The following is a 17,308-nucleotide window of genomic DNA, read 5'->3' as shown; positions in this document are numbered from 1 at the left end:
GAAAACAGAAGAAAAAACCCCGAAACAAAACAAAACAAAACAAACACTTCTGTGCAGGTTCTACTCTACAAGGTTAGAAGTCGAGGTCAAGACACTTAGTGCAGATGAAAGCACCAAGCATGGCCTCGGAGAGTCATCTATGTTAATCATAATTGTCACGTGATAAGTGTACGACATTAGTATCACATTCTAAAACACATTCATGATTGCGTCCGAGTCCATTTGTTTTGAGAGCTACCACAGGTCAGAATAATGTTCCAACGCCTCTCCGACAAAACTGCGCCATTTGAAGTCACATTCACTGCTCTTTAGCTATACGAGAGCTTTCAATTTTCACCGTACGATCCATTTTAAATACCTGTTGAACATCGCACCTTCGTCTATCTCGCTCTTTTACAAAATTATTACAGAGTACCGCTGCAAATTAAAATTTTCGTGTCTGTGTGTGTATCTGTCGAGCGTTTCACATAATCATTGTAGCCATATTTAGGTGTTCCTCGGTGTGCTATCGCGCAAAGATAGAGGGACATACTAAAATGGTGCGAGTGTGCGAAGAAAGAATAGCCCAAATTGTCGTAGAAACATTTTGAAAATCTAACGAAGCGCTTTCCACCGATTGCCCTCTGATCATCAGACATCAAAACTAGTGGCAGAAATGACGTCACGAAACGCTGATTAAATTCTCGTAGGTTTAGTGCCGTTCTAGCTTGTTCTTGCGGACATGTAAGAAACATTACAACGTTAACAGAAAAATAAAGAAGAAATTGTGGCAAATAAAGCTGAAGAGTTCGAGCTATTCTCCAAGTAATTCTCTTCTTTGGATGAATGACATTGTTTTCCTCGGTCTGGCTTCCGACTTGGGGGGTTTCTTCCGTAACTCAGTCAGGTATAAGGGCTCACCTCTCGCATGCAGCAGCGGTGAATCGCTACGATATAGTTGCGGGTACTTTATCGGGGACTCCACTGAAATGCAGACGATGAATACCGTTCTAGGAATCTTTTGACGTAATGCTATCGTGTCTGACCTCTTTCTCTCTTTTTATTCATTACGATGGACTGTTAGAGTAGACGTAGAACTCGCCGCAGCCTATGAGACGAGAGAACTACATGTCCCAGATTCTGTAGATTCGAGATGTAATTCAAATTAGGTACGTGTCTCGGTCTGCACCCCATATTCACATGTAGAAGCCGTATTTTCTAAATCCGATCAATTACTGTTGGTTTCTTCCTCCTGTAAAGGGCATTTCCATTGGAGATTACGAATTCGAGTCTCATTGCTTTCTATCAGAGAGCAAATCTTTTCTTCGTTTTTTTTCTCTCGTCAACCTTAACATGTGACAATCTAATTGAACCTTTTAAAGCAAACCTTAGCAGTTTCGTTGACGCCAAGAAAGGATCAAGTGGTAAAGACGTTAATTGTAGTGAGGTCGTTATGATGCGTGGTCAGTTCATACACGAGTGAATCTATTTTCCCTTTTCAAAGAGATCCGCCCTTAATGCACGGCGAGTATAAATGAAAAATGAGGGTCCTAAACCTATACCGGCAAAGGAATCCGCTCAAGGACATAGTTGTGACGTCAATTATTCACTTGAATGGCGTGACAATTTAAAAAGAGAAAGAGGGAGGGTACAGCCAAAGGGGAAAAGAGGATCAATTGGAGATCAAAGTGTCCCGCCTCATTGTCAGTCATAACAGCTTCGAAACGTCAATATTATTATTATTTTACGATTATCATCATCATCACTAGAATATATTCAAGTTTGACTTTGCGTAGATTTAATATCCTTGCCGTCCCCAACATAATCGTTACCATTATGCAGTGAACCGCGTAAACGAATCCTAAAATCGTGTGAAGAACATGGAATGCAGACGTTGAATGGTAACGATTTTCTTACCACGCAGTTAATAACTGTTTATGACCTTCGTATTCATCTGTAAAGCCATGGAGGTATGTGTAGCTCCATTGTTAAACGTGAGTTTGAAGTAATAAATGTGTCGTGTATCTTTCAACGTCATAATTCATGCTACAGGCGGGGTCACGCACGCCTGTATACTATCAATGAAGCTGAATTATATCTTGCAGTTTGCCATCAATCTTACGACTACGACAACGACAGAATTATAAATGTTTCATTTTGATTATTTTGATTTTAATCTACCTCAGAACACTAACAGGCTTGAAACACACGTTGTGATATACCCTTGTTTTATACAATCAAAACAAGGGTACAACTGAACCCTTGTTACAACTGAACTCAACTGAACAATTATTCATAAGCATTCATAAGAAGGGTATATTATACAGGTGGATAGCCCTGTCCAGCTCTGCCATGTTGTACAGACACCATGACAGAGCTACTCCAACGAGGGTTCCGTACCATAGATAGATGGTTGGATAGATAGACAGACAGACAGACAGATAATATAATTATATAGATACATGTAGATAGATAGATAGATGGATAGATAGATAGACAGACAGACAGATAGATAGACAGATAGATAGATAGATAGATAGATTGATTGATTGATTGATTGATTGATTGATTGATTGATTGATGGATGGATGGATGGATGGATGGATGGATGGATGGATGGATTGATGGATTGATTGATTGATTGATTGATTGATTGATTGATTGATTGATTGACAGGTATGTAGATAGGTAGAGATAGAGAAGGAGATTGACTTGTGAAAATCTACATTGGTGTATATATGGGTATATAATGTAAATATATTAACAGTTAGATAAAAAGTACGATATAATAGCATGTGCGATGATGTACACAGACATTGATTGTATATAACGATAGATAATGGGACAGGGTAAGAGCTAGAGAATAAAAACAGTAAGAAAGGGAGAGATAGATGGAGAGGGAGAGATGGCTACGGAGTGAAAAGAGAGAAGAGGGCATGCAGAGAGATGACCGGTGGGGTGACCCAGCTCCAGGCAGTGATGCTAGACTGACAAGCTAAAGATTGTTATTGTTATTAAAACAGGGGCCAGTGTCGTGCTAGATAGTGCATTGAACACGGTCTGACCTTTTCGGGTGTCAAGGGCGCCCTAAGACGGCACGGTATAGTTCGTGTTTCCTAACCATTCATGGATTATGTTGAGAAAGGATTTTATATCTGGAAATTCCACCCGCTTTCAAATCCCATATCGTGGAGGGTTAAAGGGGCATTCCAGACGAGTTTCAAAAATATTACATCATGTGGTATGCGTAGATTGATAGTGCCATGTATAGATTTGTGAAATTTATTGTGGCCCTTGAGCGGATAGACCAATACCCTGCAAAAACTCAAAACGTAATACACTGATCAAGGATGATGACATAATAATATATGATGTTTATATTTCAGTAACGTAGCTATGTCTTTCCATTACAAAACCACTTGCTTTAACAAGTTCACCTGCGTAAAATGTATGCATGCTTTCTTCTGTTCTGCTTCCTTAAGCACCGAATCATGCATTCTTATGTGAAGCTGCTATATGTCATCATCCTCGTTCACTGTGATATGTTATGGATTTTGAAAACACTCTTATTCCTCATCCTAACCACTATAGATTCTGAAACTCTTCACCCAGTATAACCGATTTATTAGAAGCTCAGATGCAGAAGTCTAAAAAAATCTTCCGGAGGTTTCCTTTAAACAGTTTGTTGGACGGGAACCACGTAGGCCTATGAGAATTTTGGATGATTTTGAGTCAAAGGGTTAAAGTATATACAAGGATAGGAACATCAGCCGATTAAACTTGGCAGGTGCGTTGTATATTTTGCCTCTCCCCAAACACTTCCCTGCAGGGGAGATTGGGATGTGCCCGAAGATATTTCGTGTGATGTGGGATATACACATTACGATCAACATTATTCTCATAATACTCTAGTTTCACAAATTACGTGCTGGTGGTGTTGGCAATTGCAGGAGTTTCTTCTCGTCGATTGCTCTTGTGACGTCGTATGACGTGATGGCTATGACGAGGTCAGTATGACACGAGGATGAATGTCCCAGGCACCGTTGTAAAAAGTAATGTATGTCATTTCTCCCACAATAAAACTCAACAGTAAACATGACAATCGCACGATGGCTCGTTTCCTCCTCCGCATCCTTCCTGCAAATGGCAGGATGAACTCGTACGTGGTCGGTGTGCCATAATTACGGAGATTGGCCTTTCGCGCTGCTGTAATAGATCAGTTTGCAGTTGGTTGAATAGCGATGGCTCAATTAATGACCCCGATTTTTAACCATCAATTGATCAAAACGAAACGACCGTACAGCTAGATGTCACCAACTTACGTAATCCAACTTGCTTTTATGTTAACAAGCTCCCTTGAATGTTGAATAATGTTCTTTCCCTGCCACGTAAAGAAACCACTGAGGCGGTGTGCATGGCGTCACTCAGTGCGACTGTCCATTTTATTAAGTCATTTTGCTCAATGAGCTGTATCTGCTCATGCGCAAAATGTAAGTGCGGAATAACTTATTCCACCTCATATCACCTTATTTTGTAAATCATAAAGTGAGGTTACACAGTGTATCTATGAGGGAAAGTGCGTCATGCTGTTGCTTGAAAAAAAAAATGATCTCGTGAAACTGTACACCTGCCACACGACGGAAGAAAATACCATGTCAATGAGGGCGTACGAATAAGAGTAATCTGCGTGTAAAGAATGACACTGTCATGATACTGTAGCTTGCATCGCAAATCAGGGCGTAATTCCTTTATATTGTCTCGTAAAAATTGTATACGACATGGTATTCTTTGGATAATAAACATGAGGATTAGGCTCACATGGAGAGTGAGGAGGAATAGGATGAAGATTGACGGAAGAAAATATACGAGAGAAACATACAGGAAGGAAATATATACGTATACACACAGAGAGAGAAGGGAATTTAGAGAGGGCATGACAATACGGAGGAAACGTATACATATATCATATGATAAAATGAAATGAGAAATGGCGAGAACATGTGGAAGAACTTAGAGGAGAAAGGAGGAGTGTGAAGGGATGGGTGGCTGTGTGTGAGACTCAAAGGACTCCCATAATTCGAAGAAAGTCTGACAGGATAGCATGTGAATTCCATTGGCCCTATACATGACTATATACCTTATAACAAAATGGCATTGACTCTGAGGCGGCTGCCATGGTGTGTAATGCAGCGAAAATGCCTTCCTCGAAATAGAGTCCTGAAGGATAAGTGCCTTAACAAAGTACGACGACAGCGACTTGTGGTATCAAGAGTCCGGATGTGCTCCTAAAGAGTTTAAAGGCATTGTTTACCATTTGCAGATGAAAAAAACCCCTAGCTTTAGTGCTTCAAAATAGTTCTAAAAGGTGAGTTCGGGATAAAAACAACCAATGTAAAAAATTAAATTAGTATAATCAATGTTACGTCTTATTAAATATACAAAATGTGAACAATAGTTATTGTAAATTGTTTCTGGGCTAAACCGTCTACAGTTATGGTTTAGTGAGAAAATTAGTGATATTTCCTTATGATTAGTGGCTTTATTGCATATCTTTTTTTCTATATGGTAGGATGTTTTGTGATGCAACTGACCTACACATATGCATCAACAGTACCTTTAATGACGATCATACAGCATATTACGCATGCAAGTCCAGACAAAGAAGAATTTCTTTTCACACCATATTTGATGGCACTCCTCATCCTCTAGTCCTTCTCGATAACTATTTCATAGCTATCAGTGATCGGAATCATAAGTAAAGCAGAAGGATAAAAGAAAAGAGGAAGAAGAAAAATGGAAAGACAGAGAACGAAGAGTATATGCTGAGTAAAAGAAAGATAAGAAGAAGGAGAGGAAGAATAGAAAGTAGAAGAATAGATCATAGAAGGTGAAAGATGAGAGAAAGAAACGAAAAACAAGAGATGGAGAAAAAGAAGGCTTTCGCAGAGATAGAAACAGGAGGAAAAACGGAAGAGCCGCATCCTTTAAGGAGAAGAGTTTGAAGCTCGTTTTTCCAGGAAACGTCGCCAGGGACTTATATAGGAGATGTTCCATGGGCCGACAAGCCACCCTGCATCCATTTTTCTCTGTCACTCCCAAAAGTTCTATAGGCAGGGATGCTGCATCCATTACCATAGATCCCATCTCCTTTTTTTTTTAATGCAATCATCATCATTTCCGTCGTTTATTTGTTCCCCCGTCCTCTCTGTCATGCGCGCATTAAAAACAAAATCCATAACACAGTCATTCTTTTCCAGGATGACATTTTCTGCACCACATAAAATCCTCTTCCTGTTTTCAATTCCATGTGATGATTTATCCTTCTGTAGGCACTTTGTTAGGCTTCTTTGCTGCACATATTTCCTCTTCTCATGTTTTCCTACAAGCCCAGCTGCCCACATTTACTATTATTTATTCATTTCCCTTCAGGTGTCCTTTTTAATGTTTTCTCCTTTTTGGCGACAGCGCTTAATCGGTACATGGCATTGGAAAAGGTTATATGATCAATTTAACCCACGATGACCGTGGTACACAGAGAACAAAGTTAAACCTTTTGACAACCGAGAGTAGGAGGATGGGGAAGGGAGGAGAGAGAGGGGGAGGTGGGCGATACGAGATGAGAGAAGGGAGACATAAGAAAACACTGTATGCTTATGGCGTGTTTGTCGCAGTGCACACCAACCCGTGTATCGATTATTGTTTGTCACATGAAAAGAAACACGACGGAGTACATTGTATTTCACTATACATGTAGGCCCTACTTGTGAATGAGTTACAGTAAGTTATCTGTTGCGCAGACACTGTACAGGCCGCGCCGAGGTAGATGGATTGTCGGTTTAGTGTGTTATAGAAGATTTAGGTAAAGGATTTGACTACAGAACCCAACAAGAAGCTTAGACCATGTGTAAATGATATAACTTTCTCTGTCAAATCATGGCGCTATAGCTGCTTGGTCAAATACTCAATCTGAAATAACAGTTTATGGCGGTTTCATTACCAGATTTTTTTTTTACGTGACGTCATCATTGCATTGCTTTCATATCGATATAGAGGTAACAATTTTACTGTAACAATTTTATTGTTTTATTTACTGGTTCGATAACGAACTGCTGTACAAGATAAAGAGGAATTACAGACTGAAACAATTATGGGCTAAAAAGATGGAATTACGTTCAGCGTTGAAAGCAGTCTATGCTTCTTTATTGACCGAAGCCTGCAATATTTTCCCTGCCAGCCCTTGTGACAGTTTATGAATCTCTGACCGCCAGGGACGTTTGAAGAGCGGATGTTTGACTATTAATGCCTTTTACTGTTTAATCCATTAACCATCTGCCGTTTGACACGCGATTGCGTTTGGAGTGTCTGTATATAATATGCCTGTTTGTGTGTGTGTCCGTGTGTCTGTGTTTTGTTTTTGTTGTTGTTGTTGTTTTTGATTTGCATAAAATATTTCAATGTATGTTATAAAGAAATATGATTCAGCAGCATAAGTGAGAAAATTAACAGGTGCTTATTTTTGTTCATACTAGTTTCATTGTGAAAATGATGCAGATATTGAATAAAATTCATATAAAGAATATAATGAAAAGTGTGTGTGTTTGTGTGTGTATGAAAGCGGGATAATGTATGGACCATTACGTGTTTTTGCAATGTCTTCCTTCTTCTCGATTTCCTCTTCTTTCTTACCTTCCTTTTCTTTTTCATCCTTTTTCTTCTTCCTTCAGATAAGAAGTACACTTCTTATAGTGTGTGTATTACTAACTACGAATAATCACACTGTACGAAACTTTCTCGGTATCTGAAACGAATGTAACGAGTCCATGTATTTCGAAATCTCACTAGGAATGGTAGAGTCGAAATCGCTGGCAGTGATAATGAGTGTCCATATGCCGTGCTCGCACTCGTGCTCAATTGAAATTGTTGTAAGCATTTAAAAATAATTATATGGTCGTGCATTGTCTCTTCGCTCGTTTGAAACTTTTATTGGTCATGTTGGCACGATGTCAGTTAAGAAAAAGAATTCGCGCAAAGTTGGCTGTGCAATGATTGCACAAGTAGTGTTTGATGAAATCTTGATTTCATGATCCCTACGACTTTCTCTTTGCCGGTATTCCAACAGTTATAATTGCCAACCGAGATTGTCGATAAGGCGTTCAGAGTTAGTTGTAACTCGGGTTAACAAAGGAAAGAGGAAAATAAACAGAAAAGTCATAATAAGAAAGCTGCGATTCATTGACTTGCAGCAGACCTATATAAGTAAACCAACCACCAAACTTTGTGTAATCGTCATAACGATTTGTTTTTTGTCGCGATAACGAAAATCATAATCATAACTATATTAATACATACATTCTTCTACATGTGTTATTATTTAATCGAGTTCAAGTTACGTAATCTCCGTTCCTTTTTTCTCTCTCTCTCTCCAATTGGTGCAGGGTAACGGATGGTGGCAGAGCGTAACGGGACGTCGAGTCCAGCTCAGCTCTGTCGACATCGCCAACATCTCGGAGATCGAGAGGCGGCACCTGCAGAAGGCGGCCTACCACCGGCTCCAGGCCTACAACGTCGGCCCCATTATCCTGCCAAGAGGTTTGTAGAAGAACGTGCTCGCGTTGATACCCACGTCACAAGTGTACTCTAACCCTATGCCTGCACCAGGAGCGAGACTGCCACGTTATTTTAGCAAAATGGGAGCTTTAGACAGCGATGCCGAGAGGTTGAATTTGCGATTTCGAAAATAAAATGAAGATTTCTGATCAAATTATCAACCTATACTGCAGATCGGAAATTGCTATTAAAAGCGGAAATCAAAAACTGACCTCCCCACTCCATGAATTTGAATCGCGTGCAACAGGTTTCCTTCTTTCTGTTCATTTTTTTTCTGTATTTTTTCTAGATTCTCTATAATTCATTTTCTCTATAAACTGACCAAGTTTGTATTTCCAACCTATCTGAAAAAAACTCCCCCACACATAAACATTTGACACAATGAAAAGCTTCTTAAAGTACATACTGTGCATACTGACGTATCCTTGTAACTTAGTGTACCAGATTACACCTGCTGGCCATATATCATAGACAAATTACATGTTCTTTTGTGCACTTGTTTGTACGGCACCTTTATCAGTTTCCTCTCTGTGCGTGTCTTTATTTGTTTGTTTGTTTGGTTGCATGCTTGCTTTCTTGTTGATTTGTTTACATGTGTGCATAGAATATACTTCAGCGTTCAGCCTTTCAGATTTCGAGGATGTCACTGAATTTTACAACCGTGTATCTTTTAATGAAAGCTCGAGGATCTTTCGTATAAATGGTAGTTTGTCAGAGGGAATTTCGTTTCGAATGACATCATGTCCTATTCTTAAAACAGAGTTAGTCTTTCAGATGTGTTCGTGCAAAGAAGGCCTATATCAGATATTTGCGTAAATTAAGTAGGGAATTTCAAGAATGTGTAATATTTCTGCTTGCTTGTTCTTTTTCAAAGTTATCATTGGCAGCATTGTGATTTCCGATTTAACAAGAACAAGAACGGTTATACACAGACGAGATTCGCGGCCTAGAAATACATTTGTTTTTATTAACCTATGCTGCAAATGGTAATATCCTCACACATTCTCATATGGATAGATAATACAGATGAAATGCAAATACAGCGCTGTACTCTATAGTCATAGCATTAAAAAAAACTATAGTGGTCCTCAGTGTACACGCCTGCCGTATTCGCAGAAAGCATGCCGAGATGATGACTGCAAGCTCATTGGGATATAAAAGTCAATGAACTCTAGACACTAATCAGTTCGCTTTCCACATTTTAAATGAGACGCCACACACACACATGTCTGTGGACTCCTAGAGTGATGAATAAATTCATTGGCCTTCTTGTCGTCTGCATTCTCTCTACGTCTGTCGTCCTTGGTGAGCAGGACGCAAAAAAAAAAAAATTGTACTAGAACGGTATAGCTATACGATTAATATACGTCTGAACGCTGACTAACGAAACGACGTATAACGAAACGACGTGTAGCGAAACGACGGTCTGAGCATCGTTTCGAACTAGAACTCGATAACGAATCAGCATTCCGTGTGCGTCTGAACGTATGGCGACCATAGAACGGTATAAGTGGGCGGGGCTTAATGGGAGCGCATATCGAGATGATTACTGCAAGCTTATTGGGATATAAAAGTCAATGAACTCTAGACACTAATCAGTTCGCTTTCCACATTTTAAATTAGACGCCACACACACACATGTCTGTGGACTCCTTTAGTGATGAATAGATTAATTGGCCTTCTTGTCGTCTGCATTCTCTCTACGTCTGTCGTCCTTGTCATCTAGTGAGCAGGAGTTAAAGAGGGCTCACATTCTACGATCGCTAGATGGAGTGATCCCAGTCTTGCGCTGAGGGGAGTTTATATCGCTGGCCAATATATCAGGGCAATAATTTACTCATTTCGAGTGATGCTCAATCTGTAGAATGGACACTTGCGAGTCCTCAGCGGAAAGAACTTCATCGGCGTTGATTTACGACTTGAGGGCAATCACTTTATTAAGAGATAAGAAACCACGAATACCTGTAAGATCTTCATATTTTAGAACTCTCCAGTTGTAGATGTTTTCAATCAAAGAAGGCGGGGGACATTTTATTAAAGATCGTGATCATATTAATCTATGTATTTCTAGGTATTTGAAGTGCATGGTATAAATAAGAGCATTAGATCACGTGCTCGATTGACCATTCAAATTTTAGAGATCTTGAAGATTGCTCCCATGTCTTTCGAAACAAACACAGCATCATCATGATCATTACAATTGCCAACAGAATGATACTTTGCTTCTAGAAATGGACGCCGTCTATGCTTTTTTTTTAAATCGTGGACTTGCATGACTCATATAAGGGTTATTCGTCATGGCGAATCAAATCAAACTTGTGGAATGACCATTATGGTTTGAAGAATTTTCAAACCCTATATAGCTGCATTATTGGTTGATGCCATAGCATAATTGTAGTGATTGTCAATAGAGAGTGATAATCATGCCATAGTTGACACGTATTGTGCTGTAGTGTATGGTGTGCTATGCTAGAACTTGAATACTCATGTCGCAATCTGGGTGTTATGTTTGACTCTCACATGGCTATGTCCGATCAAATCACCAACATTTCTAAATCAGTCCGTTATCAATTGCGCAATATTGGTTTTATTCGCAGTATTTGACTCGCTCTGCCACGGAAAAACTTGTTCATGCACTTATTTCTTCACGCCTTGATTTCGGTAATGGTTTGTTTTTCAATCTACCAAACTCGCAAATTGCCCAATTACAAAAGCTACAAAATGCCGCTGCACGTATTGTTTCTTTGTCAAGTAAACGCAGTCATATCACACCTATCCTGAAGAGTCTTCATTGGTTGCCTGTACAGGAGCGTATTCGGTTTAAGATACTTCTTTTGGTTTATCATGTTATTGAGGGAACAGCTCCTGATTACAATGTTTGTTTGTTTCGTCAATACCAACCTTCACGAACTCTTCGATCCTCAACTTCAGGTCTCTTACATATTCCGTTTTCTAGGAAATCTTGGGGGGAACGAGCTTTCGCTCACGCTGGACCAACACTGTGGAATTCACTTCCTCGTGAGCTGAAAGACTCGAGCTCTATAACATCTTTCAGGAGTAATTTAAAATCCTATCTGTTTAGCAGTGCATTTTGAAGACCAGTGTCTTTTGAAGACAGACTTTCATGTCTTTTTTTTCTGCTTCTTCATCCTTCTTCCATTACTGTGATGTACTTGTATTTTCAATCTGTTTGCTTTGATGTACAATTGTAAAGCGCCTTGAGCATTTAATCAAAGTGGAGAACGGCGCTATAGAAATTGTATGTATTATTATTATTATTATTATCACAATGATTATATTTATACTTAAGAAGTGTCAAATATTTTTAGAGACATCTGGGGACCGTTTCATGAAACTTTTTGTCAGTGATTTACACTGACAACTGTTAAAAGCTACTGAAATCCTTGCGTCTGATTGGCTGATAGCAAATTTGTTGGTGAAAACCTCCGACGAACTCGTTGATGAAACGCCCCCCTTATGCTGTAGCATTTTTTTTTCATCATCATAATCCCGAGTTCCTCTGTAACGTGAACTCGACAACTGATCTTTAAGCTCAATGAAGTCATCGTTGGATGTTTTAATCATGTTTATCAAATTTTACTACGGAAAATGATTCTTATGTTTGTAGGAATAGGAATGCACCGTAAAGAGTTATATCGAATCAACCTAACATTGTCAGGAAATGCATTTTAAGAGCGCAGCCATTTTTTTATTTACAATTCTCCTTATAAAATGGGTATCTCACTTTAGATGCAAAAATCAGTGGTATTGGCGAAGGGAAATGCATGGTATGACTAAGGGGGAAAAAACGAGGAAAAAAGCTGGAATCCTGTCTTTTAGCCCAATCAGAGGGAAAGCCTATATTGAGCGACGGAGCTCGAAACGTGCTCCATGATTAGGCAAAATAATGTCTCCTCTCTCACGCTGTTTAGAAATCGAATGATAGTGGGGACAGATCTCCAATCCACTGTAATATCATACCATCTCATGAAGGTAATGTACTTTGTCCGAATTAAATGTCTGTTCGTTATTGACAATTTCCACGTTCGAGCAAAAAAAAAAAAAAAAATGGTATGCCATGTCTTTCCTAGTGTTTCAAGGAGCAAATGAAGTGAAATTAGATTCTATAGACAGGAAAAAATAATCGATGAACAACTGCATCACAAGATGGTAATGGCTATTTTGAGTAGAATAGTAAAAAAACACCAACAATATTCGTGTCAATGTCCTCCTCTGATTTTTTCTTTCTCGTTGATTTCCGGCGTGTTCAGATAATCACAGTGGACTTTGTATCCTGTACGTCCTTTAAATCAAGGCACGGATCACGTATTATCATAATAATCTGAGGAAATGTTAAGTTCTTCCGTTTCTCTTACGGTTAGTGGAAAGGAGATTCATCCGGTACTTGTGCATTTTCTGTTCATATTAGATAATAGCATAGGCGGGGAATGCAGAGATTCGCTTTGCGTTGAGGTCCCTGAGCATACGTCATTTCAGATCTCGCTGCCGTTGCCATAGTTACGGAACTTTCTCTCATCTTCTATATTCTCTCCCCCTCCCCCTTCCTCTCTCTTTCTGAATCTCTTTTCTGTCTCGAAAGACCTGGTGATAAAGATGCATTTCTTTGAATTTCTGTTTCTTACAATAATCCTTACAAGAATTCATATGCAGCCGCGCTCTGTGTATTCGATTGATGTATGTGCGTGTGTGTTTGCTTGTGTAAATGAATAAGTGTGCTTTATTAGGGGGGTAAGAGTATTAGTATGCGAGCACGCATGATGATGATGATGATGTATGTAATGACAGTGATAGTGAAGATAAGGTGTGTGTACTCATTTTCTGTCGTTATTTAGCATGTTTGATTGTGTGTCTGTGTTTGGGCATCGGGGAAAAAAAAGGGGGGAAATGAAATACAATCTTGCGCAGATGGATTTGCCAAACAGGATGAAACTGCCAGTATCACATTACAGATGCTTATCAGTTTATAAGGCTGAAGTGTAATTGTAGTTGACGTGCATCACTCGGGTTCCAGTTGAACACGACACCTAATGCGCTAATGGTGGTCAAATGTGATTAAACTATTGCCAGAGGCCAGCCGTTTGTCTCAAACCGAGAAACAGCAACACGAGGCAGGCTGCCGTATACAAAGACTGATGTGGATGTGCGGAGCGCTCGCTGCCTATTATTGAAGTGTAACTGGCGGCATTCGATAAAATGTCAGTGCCCACTTAGACGGATTTAAGCTGGATACGGGCCCCGGATGATGTGGCAAGTTCATGCGGTGACACTGCTATATCATGACAGCAAGGTTTGCTAAACCGACGCCGAGCCATTTTCAAAGGCACTTCGCTCCGCAGGCCCAAACAGCCAAAGCCCTATTTGAAAGCGAGGCCGATAGAATTTCTTCCTTTTTTTAACTGTCTTTCCGACGTTTTCTATCGTCTCTTCAAAAGCTTCTCATCCATCGCGTCCGACTGTCCGCATCTATCAGGGTTTCTCTTCTTCTGTAACCATAGTAACCTGTCTCCGACTCATCTTTTACCTCACCTTACCTCACCTTCCTCTTTCTCGGTCTCTTCATGGTCCTTTTCTTTCCATTTTTTACGTCTCCTCCATATATCACTCTTTATTCACAAATTAACCTCCAGCGCTCTCTGATTGTATTTCAAATATTGACATTGATAACTGTGATGCTATACGTAAATGTATCTTGAGCGCGATGACATCATATTAACTTGTGCAGTGCCATCTATATATGCCGTACGAAATTCCATTTAGAATATATGTATAATTCACTGTAATGGAGAGTATGAGGATCACTACGTATACTAGCTTATGGATTGTGTACACTTATCTCGATTACTCCTTACGTCTTTTGGACCTAGCGTGTTAACATTTCTTCCCTCTTAGACATCTCTTCACATTAGGTACATCGCATGAAAAACATGAGATGGATTCTTTTTTTTTTCCTTCACATCAACTGCAAGTACACGCGACAGTTCTATCTATCTGTCCATCCAACACGTTTTTTTTTTCTTCTCCTTCAAAGTCGTCAAATTGTTTTTAAATTGTTCCCCGCTGAGTGCTGTATAGTTTTAGATCACACGCTCTAGCAATATGAACGTCTTGTGAGGGATATTAACGAAACTACTGGACCAGCAAAGACTACTGTATGTCAAATGCAGTATAATCATTATATACGCTTGTGAAAATTTTTCTCGCTAACTCAGTATCACGTCTCCCGGTTTGTACTAAAGATAGGGGGCGACAAGACGGTAGGCAAGTCAAATTGAAAGCCTGTCACTAGCATCCATAAAGTTTTCAAGAATCGCACATCCCCACGAGCTATACGGGTGTTGATCATCGATCAGCGCGGGAAAGGACAAACATTACCCGCCATCAGTCACGTCTGATGGCAATACACTGAGACCGAAGATAATTCAGCGCCATCTTTGCTCAGTCACCCTAAACTGGCCTTTCATGTTTACAGACATTTACAAAACTATGCATTAGGAGGGTACGACTGCATCATTCCTTTGGAATATAAACAATTATGTTCAACCAGATGGAGCCTGTTTTTTCATATCTACTGATGATCAGATTCACACAGGTTTACTCCGCGGATACAGTCATACATTTACACACGTATAATACATCATACAGCTCTCCACTTGTTATACAAGAGCGAAATGTTATTACGCTTGTATACAAGATGAAATGACTTGAAGTCAATGCGGTAAGATTAGATAGCGCAAGGGAGCACAAAGCCCAGCACTAAGACACCTCTATAGTGATCAAACACATGGAGAATTCTTACTTTCTTTACTCTTATAGAGTATAAAATGACAGCAACAAAATGACTATCACTGCTACTAGTATTATAAACATCGTACATTTGCAGACACAAATAAAGCGACATAACTACGGGCACCTTTAACAAAAGATGTGACATACATTTGTAATGTTTATCAAAAGGAAAAGGAAGCACAAGATTATTGTCGAGATCGCTACGTTACTAACGTGCAATGATCATTGATCACGCGCGCGCGCGCGCACAACACACATACACACAGACGCACATACACACAGATATGCTCTTGGCAAAAAAAAAAAAGGAGAAAGTTTGGCTGCTAAAGAAAGCATACTGTATACGTAATACCTGAAGGAAACCTAAAAACCCACCAAAAGCCAGTCCGCCAGTATTGTATTCGCTTGGAGTTCTGCCTCGTGGCGACGGGGTCCCCTCTCCCTCCCCCTTGTACTAATATATTGATGCGCTTTAAAACAAGACAAATAGGGCCTGCTCTTGCCTCTGGAACCACGGTCCGTCAAACATCCAAGATATACGCCCTCACTCGCAACTCATGCAAACAACTACACATGCTTGAAGTTAAGTCATATTATTGCCCATAGGTACCGGTTGCCACAGCAACCACAATAGCTCCATGGGAAAGTTTTGAAGTATAGACCTACTTCGATTTTTGCCCAAGTAGCGACGATTTTTCTTCCCGCGAACCTTGATAATCAACCACCGTCCACCACGTCCAAACCGCCAAGGTTTGGGTTCACTCCACCACCCATTCATCATTCTCTGCGATATTTGTCTTGTTTAACCTCCCCTCCCCCTACTTTTATTTTCTTGTAGAGATGGGAAAGAGAGGTGGGTATACCCCCCCCCCCCCTCCTCATAGACGTGAAGCGAAGTGTCCCACTTTTTCTCGGGGGAGTATCTCTTTCTCAACATGTGGTTGGTCTGTTGTGCCTCTCCATGTCCTCTTGCGTCAATCGCTCAATTAAGCAAAGGGTGCAAAGGAATTTTCTTCAGCGATACTGGTATAGGAGAGCGCTTGGGTGGCTGACACCCACACTTCTTGGCGGTTTGCGCAGCTGTACAACCCGCGAGTTTCCCTGGCCAAAATCCACCCCCATGGCGGGTGATTAGGTGGCGATGAAACAAACAAACTCAATAGCACTATCATACCATGAGGTACATCAGAAACAGAAACCGATGAGAAGAAATCAATCTAGATTCCTCGGCGTTCTGTTTCCAGGCAAGCTTTTCCAGCTGCAAGAGATCACGACTCAATCAATATCTTCATGAAAGAAATGACTTGGGAGATCTCAAAGATCTCGCTCCAATCATTCGGGACAGACATTAGATCGTTTCTTACGATGGTCGTGCGCGGAGAAAGAGAAATAAACACGGATGAAGACAGGAAATGAAAAAGAAATAACGCCAATATTTTCAAAGGGAAATGCAAAGGCAGAGGAAAGCATTAATTGGACGGTTAAAGCGGTTAAACGACACAGCATCGGGTAAAACACTGCGCATCTTCATAACGTTCCTCACGACTCCTTAAAATTTTGATCGTTTGTTCTTCTTCAGTGCTAGAATCACACGAAATGTTTTAAAGCCCAGGGATATAAAGTACAGGTAAAAATTAACGACAAAAGAAAATCAGAGGGAATGCACGCCATCGATTATAGGTTGGATGGCCGATGATGACGATTTCATTTCTTTATTTTCGCGAGAGAGGTCAGTGGTTCGCAGGAGTTCGTCCAGTGCCCGGTGGTCACTTTCAAAGACCCCCATAATCTTACACCCTATTTCCCCAATGTCGTCCTCTCTGTCCCTCTCTTTTCATTCTTTGCAAACCCTGTTTCTTTGTTGTTGTAGTTGTTGTTTTTGCTGATGATGATTGTGATGATGTTGTTGTTGTTT

At 40.1% G+C, this 17,308-nt stretch overlaps 1 pseudogene; it reads left to right on the top strand.

The window, feature by feature from the left end:
- LOC139718149 (uncharacterized) overlaps nt 1–17,308 on the top strand; it is a 156,231-nt pseudogene that overhangs the window by 55,783 nt on the left and 83,140 nt on the right.

The sequence above is a fragment of the Diadema antillarum genome, unplaced genomic scaffold, assembly GCF_040938485.1.
Source record: "Diadema antillarum isolate AM-2024a unplaced genomic scaffold, OU_Dant_1.0 scf00000090, whole genome shotgun sequence".
In the NCBI taxonomy this organism is placed as follows: domain Eukaryota; kingdom Metazoa; phylum Echinodermata; class Echinoidea; order Diadematoida; family Diadematidae; genus Diadema; species Diadema antillarum.
Note: the sequence above shows the minus strand (reverse complement) of the source record. Positions and strands in the feature narration are given on the sequence as shown.